This window comes from Sciurus vulgaris (genome assembly GCF_902686455.1).
Source record: "Sciurus vulgaris genome assembly, chromosome: 10".
In the NCBI taxonomy this organism is placed as follows: Eukaryota; Metazoa; Chordata; class Mammalia; order Rodentia; family Sciuridae; genus Sciurus; species Sciurus vulgaris.
This window is the reverse complement of record NC_136470.1, coordinates 113,182,062-113,192,757: the sequence shown is the minus strand read 5'-3', so window position 1 is coordinate 113,192,757 and position 10,696 is coordinate 113,182,062. Positions and strand designations below refer to the sequence as shown.

Sequence of the window (10,696 nt, the reverse complement as noted above, 5' to 3'; positions counted from 1 at the left end):
GCTACTAAAAAAGGAAATGAAAACTGAGTAGGTAAACAAAACAGATATCCATTACAATCTATAAACAGAAACTAAATCATCCCCTTTCAATCTATTTCTTTTTTAAATCAGTTACATCTTCAGGAACAATAAATATGCTTTCTTCCCTATCAGGGATTTAAATCTAAAACTAATAAGATGAGGTTCTTGTATGCTACTACCAATCCTTTTCCTGCTTTCTACTGAAACAGGTGACTTTAGTCAGAGGTATGATTTGACAAGAGGCCAATGTTGTCTGGCCATAATGTCACTTTGATTTTAAGAACTTCAAATGAATACCTTTCTCATTAATAGTAATCTCAAGACCAGGTACGGTGGCATCGCCTGTAATTCCAGTGTTTCAGTCAGCTTTTTTGCTGCTGTGACTAAATGATCTGACCAGCACATTTATAGAGGAGGAAAGGTTTATTTGAAATTTCAGAGGTCTTAGTCCATAGAAGGCAGGTTCCACTCCTTAGGGCTCAAGGTGAAGCTGAACATCATGGTGGAAGAGCATGGCAGAGGGAAGCAGCTTGAGTCATCAGGAAGCAGAGAGAGAGAGAAAGACTCCACTGTCCAGATATAAAATATATACCCCATAGCCACACCCCAATTCCCACCTCCTCCAGCCACACCCTACCACTTCAATTAATCCCATCAGGGGTTAATTCACTGATTGGGTTAAGACTCTTATAACCCAGTCATTTCTCCTCTGAACCTTCCTGCATTGTCTTACATGTGAGCTTTTATGACACACCCCACAGCCAAACCATAACATCCAGTGACTTGGGAGGACAAGACAGGAGGATCACAGTGTTAAGGGATGATGCCTCAGCAACTTAGCAAGGCCCTAAGCAACTTAGAGAGACCCTATCCAAAATAAAGAATAAAAAGAACTGGGAATGTAGCACGGTGGCCAAAGGATATTACTTTAATGGGAGAGATCATGATAATTGGCAAGTTAAATTTTACATCTGGCTGTGGTATGCAAAAAAATTTTTCTTTCTTAAGTGAAGCAGGAGGCACCACAATACCATACCTTAAATTATACTACAGAGCTATAGTAACAAAACAGCATGGTACTGGCACCAAAACAGAGATGAAGACCAATGGAACACAATAGAAGACATACAGACAAACTCACAAGAATACTGCCACTTTATACTAGACAAAGGTGCCAAAAACATACATGGAGAAAAAACAGTCCCTTAAACAAATGGTGCTAGGAAAACTGGAAATCTATATGTGGTAAAATGAAATTTAACCCCTATTTTTCAATCTGCACAAAATTCAACTCAAAGTGAATCAAGGACCTGGGTATCAGACCAAAAACCCTGCACCTAATAGAACAGAATGTAGGTCCACTACCAAAATATCAGCTCAGAAACTGACTTCCTTAACAAGACTCCTAAAGCACAAGAGGTTAAATTGATAATCAATTAATGGGATGGCATCAAATTTAAAAGCTTCTTTACAACAAATGAAACAATAAAAAATGTGAACAGAGAGCCTACAGAATGGGAGAAAATCTTTGCCACCTGCACCTCAGTAGGGTATTAATTTCCAGGATATAGAAAGAACTAAAAAAACTTAACACCCCAAAACAAACCACTCAATAAATGGGCAAAGTAACTGCACAGACACTTCTCAGAAGAAGAAATACAAATGGTTAACAAATATATGAAAAAATGCTCAACATCTCTAGCAATTAGAAAAATGCAAATTAAAACTACACTGAGATTTCATCTCCAGTCAGAATGGCAACAATCAAGAATACAAGTGACAATAAAGGATGTGGGGAAAGGGGTATTCTCATACATTGCTGGTGGGACTACAAATTGGTGTAACCACTATGAATAACTTATGGAGATTCCTCAAAAAACTTGGAATGGAATTACCATTTGACCCATTTATCCCACTCCTGGGTATATAACCAAAAGACTTAAAATCAGCATACTACAGTGACACAGCCATATCAATGTTTATAGCACCACAATTCACAACAACTAAGCTATAGAACCAACCTAGGTGCCCTTCAACAGATGAATGAATAAAGAAAATATATGTATGCACAGTACAGTGTTAGTCATAAAGAAGAATGATTTTATGACATTTACCAGAAAATGGATGAATCTGGAAACTATTATACATAACCATCATACCATAAGTGAAATGAGCCAATTAAAAAAAAAAAAAAAACAAAGATCAAATGTTTTTGCTGATATGTGGAAGTCAACCCTCAATAAGGGGTGAGGGGGAGAAAAGAATTTCAGTTGATTAGACAAAGGGGAATTAAGGTAAGGATAGGAAGAGAAAAGACAATGGAATGAATCTGACACAATTTTCCTAAGTACTTATATGAACACACTACAGTGAATCTCACCATCATGTACATCTACAGAATGGGGTTCTAATTAGAATAAGATATATTCCATGCTTATATAATTTTATCAAAATGAATTGTACTGTCATGTTTAACTAAAAAGAACCAATAAAAAAGACATAAAAAATTAAATAAAAAATAGAATTAAGCTAAATATTGAACAAATGACCAAGTTTAACTCTCTAAAACATATTCAGGGATATATTTCAATTATTGAAATAATACCACAAAATTCCTTCCTTATTCATTGACTTTGTAAATTCTCATTCTGCATAAATCTAAAGTAAAAATAATCAGAATTCAATTGTGTGATTTACACATTAAATGTCAAAAAGCACCACAATTTTTGACTAAGGCAATGAAAACATAGAAAATAGTAGAGTACTCAGTTGTTAGCTACCCGAGAGGTCAAAAGGAGCAATGTTAAGGAGACAAGATCATTTTAGGCAGCACAGCTCTGTGACACTATAGATGGATTAGCATACACTTCAGCTATCCAAGCAACCTCAATGACAACAAAAATTTGGTAAAGAGCATGTGTGGAAGAGGGTATTTGAGTCCTTCACACATATGAAAGTTGGAATATGAATGATCAAGTTACAATCAATATATCTCCAAAGTGAAGATTTACATTATAAAGAAGATCTAAAATTACATGGAAAGAAGAAAAACATACAAAAACCCCACCTGGCATCTGGAGTAGGGTAATGCCAAAACGGAGGGAGAGAACTCTTAGGGGCAAACAGGAGAGGGCAGTGGTTAAAGGAAAATTTTTGTGTGGAGCACTGTGGTTCACACTTATATTCCCAGTGACTCTGGAGGCTGAGGCAGGAGAATCACGAGTTCCAAGCCAGCCTCAAGAATTTAGCAAGGCCCTAAGCAACTTAGCAAGACCCTGTCTTTAAATGAAATATATATATATAAAGGAGCTGGGAATGTGGCTCAGTGGTTAAGTGGTTAAGCCCTCCTGGATTCAATCCCTGGTACCAAATCCCTGGTATTAAATATATTTAATAGGAAAACTCTCCAAAGAAAAGAAAATCAGAATCTAATAGGATCTTTCTTAAAGCCATAAGATGAAAGCTAGAAGTTTAGGAAATCCATCTAACTTCCAAAAATCATGATGATCTATCCTGGGCAACTCTCCAGCTTAAAAATAGTGTTGGAGTGCTTACATCTGCACTGGGCAGTGGAGTCAGTCATAACAACCCCTGCAGAGCTTCAGGCATCCCTTTGTAGGAGGATAACAGAACAATCAAGGCAAAAACAGGCACATGGGTCCCATACACAGATATCTTGAGCAGCAGTGCGATTGTGAGCAGAAGCAAGGATGACACAAGTAAGAATCCCCTTCGTTGTCACTGGAGCAATTGTAGAAGATGCCCTTGACCAAGCACAAAGAGGTTCCCTTATTCCACTATGTTCTGGGCAGAGCAAAGGCACGTCTGGCTACAGGCCAGACAGTTCGGCCTGGAAACCTCCGTGCCCCACACTTGTACTTCCTGCACTGTTGGCAGCTGAACTTGAGCTGTATAGGGTCCTCTTTCAGGGAACCCACAATCAGTTGTTTAAACTGTGTTCAGTCCTTTCTGACCTCAGAGCTCGGCCTGGTCTAGAAGGTGGTGACCTTCCTAACAGCCCCTGCTCAGAGGAGGTGCTGTTTGCTACTGCCAGCACTGGGTGCACCTTCTTTGCTGGTGAATCTGCTCAAAATGGGGTCCCTCACTTTGCTGAGGAGTCCTGCATGTCCCAGGTGGCTGGTAGGTCTCTGCTCTTAGCTATTATTCACACTGATTGTTTTGATTTTAAGAGTCCTCTCCTGCTTTTCTTGTCTAGGTGCTGTTCAAGGAGCAATCTTCTCACCACGGAAGAATCTTCTGTGTACTGATCACTGCCTTTGATAGTCTCCATCTGGTTGAGGGACAAAATAGAAGTAGGCTGAATGTCTCTCATAGTCTGCTCTCTGACAGCCCTTCAAAGAAGGCTGCTGGGTCACAACTAAACCAACTGCAACTGCCATGCTGATTTTGGGGATCCATGTGTAATCATCTTGAATTCTGGCAATCAGTGGAAACCTGTCATGCATCCAAAATCACAGGCCCAAGAAGTGGTGGAGGCCCTCCCTGTGTGACCCCGACTGAGTCCAGGCGCAGGCTGCAGGTGGCTCTGAGTCAGTGTCAAGGGGCGGGATGCTGCAGGAATGCAGGGGCATTGCCCTGGGCCTCAGCATGCAGCTGCCTTCCCCACCAACCCCTGCTGCAATACCAGCAGCCCACTTCCATCCAGGCTCTCCCTCAACCTCTCCTGGCTCATGTGCTCCTGGTAGCTCAGCAGCATGCTGTGACAAAATGTCTGAGATACATGAGATACATGAAATTTTTTTTTTTTGTATACCATGGTTGGAAAGAAATATAGACTTTCAGGAAGCCCATCATTCAGATGTTAAGAGCAGAAACAAAAGCTGTATAGAATAACAGGACAGCTGCTGCTTTTCCTTCCATTCACATTTCCTTCCATTTACATTCACAAGGATGACTTTCATCATTGTCTTTAATCTGTTAATGGTCTCCTTTACACTTCTGTATACTCATCTGATACCTTAAGTGTGAGATAAAATAGACAGTACCCACTTGATGGGTAAGAAAACTGTCATCAGAAAAACAGTGGAACATACTGGGTAAAAGGTTCAACTCAGGAGCCAGTCTGCCTGGGTTTAAATCTAATTCCACCAAGTTCAAGCAGTGTGACTTAGGGAATATTACTAACCTCTTTGTGGGTCAACTTTCTTAGCTGTATAGTGGGATAACAATAGACCCTTGTCTATCTACTAAATAGGAATAGATTATCATTGGGTCCTTGCTGAGATTATCAGACAGATGTTTCAAGAATTTCATGGGAAAGAACAAATTTGGGGTTTTCCAACTTTCGTCCTCCACATTTTTATTTTCCTGAAGTTTCTATGACCAAGAAATAAACACTTGTTAGTTAACAAGCAGTTCAGTTTTAAGAGGCTCCTACAATTATAAACAAAAACCAAATTTTTATCAAATTCTGTCATTTTTCAAAGCCAGCTCAAATCCAACATCTCAAACTTTTCTAGACAGTCTACCTACAACTGGCCTCTCTTAGTTCTGAGATTCTCAAAAAGTTAGTGTGAACCCTAGAATTTAGCACATAATCATACAATGTCTTGCACCAGGGCTATACTCTCTCAGTATAACTTGCGCTCACTCTTAAGTCAACCCTATGTTAATGGAGTCATAAGCAGACCAAGGACTGCAAGATTTCATAGTTGAAAATGCCAACCTCCTGCTTTGCTGACTAGTTCCTGTTTCAAACGAACTCTGACTGACTTAAACTGAAGAGTAATGCATTAAAAGGCAAGATGAGTGTACTAGAACTGATTTGTACTGGTTCATAAGTGCAGATGGTTAAGTTTTCAGGAGTTTTGTAAGTTGATTGCCAAACACAGCTGTAATAAAAAAATCACAATTATGATTACATGAATGGTGTGACTCTACATCATGTACAACCAGAGAAATGAAAAGTTGTACTTCGTTTGTGTACAATGAATCAAAATGTATTCTGCTGTTATGTATAACTAAACTGAACTAACAATAAAAAACAAAACAAAATCACAGTTAAGAGCTGCAATGTTCTGGTCAATGATGGACAATATTTACAACAGTGGTCCCATAAGATTATAAAGGAGCTGAAAATTTTCTATTGCCTAGTGATATCATGGCCATCATAATGCCCTAGAGCAATGCGTTGCTCATGTTTGTGGTGATTCTGATATAAACAAACCTACAGAGCCACCAGTCACATAAAAGTATAGCATGTGCAAATATGAACAGTACATAAGGTTCCATAATGATAATAAATGACATGTTAACTGGTTTATGAATTAACTATACTATACCTTTCATAGTTATTTAAGACTATACTCCTACTTATTAAAAAAAAAAGAGTTTACTGGGGAACAGTATGCCTTGTAACACTGGCAGCAGGCTCATACATCTCGTGTTTACTTTCTCTCAATTACATAGTTTTCTCTTGTGCTTAATTTAATCTTGTATTATTTTGCTTATCATGTCTCCTAACCATACAAAATCACTGCTAATGTAGCTGGAAAGAGGCTACATTGAGTGATTGGTCTGTAAACAAAATTAAAAGTGATTAAGAACTATGAAATTACAAAACCAGTAATGGTTATTTCTCACTAGTCAGACATGTCTGTTTCCACCATAGTTATGATCTTGAAGAACAAAACCAAAGTGACAGAAGCTGCTTGTTTTAGTCAGCTTTTTCATTGCTACCACCAAAAGACCTGATAAGAACAATTAGAGGAGAAAAAGTTCACAATTTCAGAGGTCTTAGTCCATAGACAGCCAACTCCATTCTTTAGGGCTCAAGGTGAAGCAGAACCTCATGACGAAAGAGTATAATGGAGAAAGTAATTGAGGACATCACAACACAGAAGCAGAGAGAAAGAGAGATATTCTATTCACCAATGATAATATATATATCCCAAAGGCAAGCCTCCAATTACCCACCTCCTCCAGTCCCACCCTACCTTCCTGCAGTAACTGTTCAGTTAATTCCTATCAAGAGATTAACACATTGGTTGAATCAAGGTTCTCATAACCCAATCATATCACCTCTAAACCGTCTTGCATTGTCTTACACATGAGTTTTGGGAGATATCTCACATCTAAACTATAACACTGCTTAAAGAATCTGCCTTATTAAAGACTACAAGACTACAAAAATTTGAGAAGGGCCTATATGGAGAAACTTCTAATGACCTGGATTGAAGACAAGACAAAGGAACATATCCCTCTCAGCACCAGGACAATCATGATCAAATTGGAAAAGATTATTTGTGATGTTAAAAGCAAAGACTGAACTCAACTATTGTATTGAATTTACTGTTAGCTCTTGGTGGTTTAAACAATTCAAGAATCATTATTCATTACATCATGTGAAAGTGACTGGTGAGTTTGCTAGTGCAGATGTGAAAGCAGCCAAAGAATTTGTGGAAACTGGAGATAAACTGGTGACTATGGAGGAAAGTTTCTAGAATCTTCAATATGGATGAAACCTCCCTGTTCTGAAAATGATGACTGAAAGGACTGTTATTCATAAGAAGGCCAAGTCAATGCCAGGTTTCAAGGTGTTAAGGACAGAATAATAGTCTTACTAAGGGGAAATATTTCAGATTACAACAGAAACCCTTTGTAATCTGTACAATAAGAACCCAGGGCCAACATGGATATCAATAAGCATATACTGCCAGGGTACCACAGGAGCAACTAGAAGTCATGAATGACACAGGTCCTCTTCTAAGATGTCCTCATAAACTGCTGTGCCAGCAAAATGGAAAAGTATTATTTATAAAATAATGTATATTTCAAAATTTTTTTTATTATTGATAACACTTCCATGGATGCTCTTTTTATTGGTGACTTTCATTCCAATGGCAAAGTGATATTTTTCCTCCAAATACTACCTCTTCAATCCAACCAATAAATCAAGGTTATAGCAGCTTTCAAGGTCTACCACTTGAGGAGGACCTTTGCCCAGGCTGTTGCTACAGCTGAGTTAGACAGCAAGAAGGCAAAAATGCAATTCTGGAAAGATTACAATATCTATTACTTCATCAAAAACTACCTGGGTTTGGGCAATGTCTCCAAATGGTTTGTGAATGGCGTCTGTAAGAACACACTCAATTGGTTTGTACATGACTCCAAGTATTTGCTAAACATGAAGAAGCTGCAAAACTCAAAAAGGCTGTGGTTGAAATGGTAAGCAACTTAACCTAGGTGTACGTAAGGAGGATATTGAGACACTCGTGGAAGTGGTTCCTGAGGAATTAACTAGTGAGGAGCTGTTGAAACTGAAATGGGGATGCATAGTTAAAGAAAAAGCAAGAGAAAAGGAAAACTACAGAAGAAAAAAAGAACTCCCAAGAAAATTCACAGTGAAGTGGTTATCAGAATACTTTGAAGATCTCAACAAGCTCCTGGAAAGTGTGAATGAAGTACCCCAACAACAAAAGTGTTCATTTGTAGAAAGAATTTTTCATGGTACATTAACTGCTTATAATTAAATCTATAAGAAAGCAAACCCTCATGAACACATTTCTGAAAAGGTTGACACCTGCTCCAGAAAAGCCTCAAGCAGGCCCTTCAGGAGGAGATAGGAGATGACATCACTCATCAAAGATGTCACTGCCACTGGGTGTTACTGTCACGGAAGATCATACGACGGGATAAGATCTGGAGGTGGAAAACAGTGATATATATTGATGATCATATCCCTGTGTAGACCTAGGCTAATGTGTATATTTGTGTCTTTGTTTTTAGCAAAAGTTTTAAAAATAAAAAAAATCAAATTTAAAAATAGAAAAGTTTATAGAATAAGGATATAAAGAAAATATTTTGTGAACAGACACTTCACAGATCTACAAGCAATCAACAGATATATTTTAAAAAGTTCAACAGCTCTAGTAATAAGAGAAATGCAAATCAAAACTACCCTAAGATTCCATCTCACCCCAATTAGAATGGTGATTATCAAGAATACAAGCAACAATATGTGTTGGAGAGGATGTGAGGGAAAAGGTACACTCATACATTGCTGGTGGGGTTGCAAATTAGTGCAGCCACTCTGGAAAGCGGTATGGAGATTCCTCAGAAAGCTTGGAATGGAACTACCACTTGACCCAGCTATCCCACTCCTTGGCCTATACCCAAAGGACTTAAAATCAGCATACTACAGAGATGCGGCCACATCAATGTTCATAGCTGCTCAATTTACTATAGCCAGATTGTTGAACCAACCTAGATGCCCTTCAATTGATGAATGGATAAAGAAACCATGGTATATATATATATACAATGGAATATTACTCAGCCATAAAGAAGAACAAAATTATGGCATTTGCAGGTAAATGATGCAGTTGGAGAATATCATGCTAAGTGAGATAAGCCAATCTCAAAAACCAAAGGACGAATGATCTCACTGATAAGCAGATGATGACACAAAATGGGAGGGTGAGAGGGGGGCAAGAATGGAGGAAGGAGGGACTGTATAGAGGGAAAAGAGAGGTGGGAGGGGTGGGGGGAAGGAAAAAATAACAGATTAATCAAACACCATTACCCTATGTAAATGTATGATTACACAAATGTACAGAGAAACAACTTGTATCCCATTTGTTTATAATAAAAATAAATAAAAGGTAAAAAAATGAAAATATTTTGTACACCCATACAATATGTTTGTGTTTTAAACTAATTTTTATTACAAAAGAATCAAAATGTTCAAAAAGTTTAAAAGTTTAAAAAGCAAAGAAGTTACTGTTAACTAATGTTAATTATTGGAAAAAGAAGAACATTTTTATAAATTTAGTGTAACTTAAGTGTACAGTGTTTATAAAGTCTACAGTAGCATAAGGTAATATCCCAGGACTGCACTTATTCACCACTCACTCACTGACTAATCCACAGCAATTTCCAGTACTATAAGCTCCATTCCTGATAAGTACCTCAAACAGTTATTCCATTTATTATCATTTATACTGTATTTTTATTGTACCTTTTCCATATTCAGATATGTTACCATTGTGGTATAATGGCCTAAAGTGTTCAGTACAGTGATCTGTTGTCCAGATTTGTGACTAAGAAGTAATATACCATACAACCTAGGTGTGTAGTAGGCTGCAAGATCTGGATTTGTATAAGCACTCTGTGATGCTCACACTGTGATGAGATCATCTAATGACACTTTTCTCAACACATATCCCTTTTGTTAGATGACACATGATTGCATATAAACTTACATTAATTGTATCAAAACCAATGGTAATAAATTCTAAAAACCTATAACTTCCTAATTATTTGCTGCATTATTATCATCTGCACCCTGAGGTTGCTGCATTTATTGCACATGTATGGTAGAAATACCATATAGCACTATGCTATTATACATCTTTCCCTAACTCCTTGTTTGGTAGCTTGATCTTGGCAATGCTGAGCAGTAATTTTGTACCAAACCCAGGGCCTCGAGACTGCTCTACAACTGAGCTATATCGTGAAAATAGGAAAAACTACAGATGGCATGCTAAACACTTACTAGCACACACTGGGTATTAGGTAATTCACTTCTCTAGACAGGTTAAAGGACCAAGTTTAGATTCCTTGGTCAAGACCGACAGCCAAAATCACCATCAACTCAATACCCTACATTTGGCAGGTCCCTTGTTTAAATTTTATTAAGAATCTAAAGACAGCA

The 10,696-nt window shown here is 37.9% G+C and overlaps 1 pseudogene across 1 annotated transcript; it reads right to left on the bottom strand.

The window, feature by feature from the left end:
- Positions 1-3,596: 3,596 nt before the first annotated feature.
- LOC306638292 (protein sprouty homolog 1-like) lies at positions 3,597-4,473 on the bottom strand (annotated as a pseudogene). The gene has a single exon. The product of its transcript is annotated as a protein sprouty homolog 1-like (transcript).
- Between the last annotated feature and the right edge of the window lie 6,223 nt (positions 4,474-10,696).